Below are 1,769 nucleotides of genomic sequence, written 5' to 3'. Positions count from 1 at the left end.
TCTTGAACGCTTCCGCTTAGCGGTATTCAAGGGTATGAAGATGCCTCCCTCTCTCTCCTTGCTAGTATCTCCTAGATTGATATTCGTGACATATAGGAAAATTTTGAATTATTGCTACGTTCCCCAACAGTGGCATCATGAGCCAGGTTTATGCGTAGATGTTCTATGCACGAGTAGAACACAAAGGAGTTGTGGGCGTGGGTATATACATATTTCTTGCCGTCACTAGTTGATTCTTGATTCAGCAGCATTGTTGGATGAAGCGGTCCAGACCGACCTTACACGTACACTTATGTGAGACTGGTTCCACCGACTGACATGCACTTGATGCATAAGGTGGCTGGCGGGTGTCTGTCTCTCCCACTTTAGTCGGATCAGATTCGATGATAATGGTCCTTATGAAGGGTAAATAGCAATTGGCATATCACCGTTGTGGTTTTGCGTAGGTAAGAAACGTTCTTGCTAGAAACCCATAGCAGCCATGTAAAACATGCAACAACAATTAGAGGACGTCTAACTTGTTTTTGCAAGGTATGCTATGTGATGTGATGAATGATATATGTGATGTATGAGATTGATCATGTTCTTGTAATAGGAATCACGACTTGCATGTCGATGAGTATGACAACCGGCAGGAGCCATAGGAGTTGTCTTAATTTATTTATGACCTGCGTGTCAATGAAAATGCCATGTAATTACTTTACTTTATTGCTATCCATTAGCCATAGTAGTAGAAGTAATAGTTGGCGAGGCAACTTCATGAAGACATGATGATGGAGATCATGGTGTCATGCCGGTGACAAAGGTGATCATGCCGCGCCTCGAAGATGGAGATCAAAAGGCGCAAGATGATATTGGCCATATCATGTCACTTTATGATTTGCATGTGATGTTTGTCATGTTTACATCTTATTTGCTTAGAATGACGGTAGCATAAATAAGATGATCCCTCACAATAATTTCAAGAAAGTGTTCCCCCTAACTGTGCACCGTTGCTAAGGTCCGTTGTTCCGAAGCACCACGTGATGATTGGGTGTGATAGGTTATAACGTTCGCATACAACGGGTGTAAGCCAGATTTACACATGCAATACACTTAGGTTAACTTGACGAGCCTAGCATGTACAGACATGGCCTCGGAACACGGAAGACCGAAAGGTCAAACATAAGTCATATAGTGGATACGATCAACATGAAGATGTTCACCGATGATGACTAGTCCGTCTTACGTGATGATCGGACATGGCCTAGTTGACTCGGATCATGTATCACTTAGATGACTAGAGGGATGTCTATCTAAGTGGGAGTTCATTGAATAATTTGATTAGATGAACTTAATTATCATGAACATAGTCAAAAGGTCTTTGCAAATTATGTCGTAGCTCACGCTTTGGTTCTATTGTTTTAGATATGTTCCTAGAGAAAATTTAGTTGAGAGTTGACAGTAGCAATTATGCGGACTGGGTCCGTGAACTGAGGATTGTCCTCATTGCTGCACAGAAGGGCTATGTCCTTAATGCACCGCTCAGTGTGTTGAACCTCGAACATCGTCTGTAGATGTTGGGAAACATCCTACATACACGTTTTGATGACTACGTGATAGTTCAGTATGTAATACTAACGGTTTAGAATTGTGGCACCAAAGACGTTTTTGAAACGTCACAGAACATATGAGATATTCCAAAGACTGAAATTGGAATTTCAGACTAGTGCCCATGTCAAGAGGTATGAGACCTCTGACAAGTTTCTTAAGCCTGCAAACTAAGGGAG

The sequence above is a fragment of the Triticum urartu genome, chromosome 7 (assembly GCF_003073215.2).
Source record: "Triticum urartu cultivar G1812 chromosome 7, Tu2.1, whole genome shotgun sequence".
NCBI lineage: Eukaryota > Viridiplantae > Streptophyta > Magnoliopsida > Poales > Poaceae > Triticum > Triticum urartu.
The sequence above is the reverse complement of the archived record's forward strand: the minus strand, read 5'-3'. Positions refer to the sequence as shown.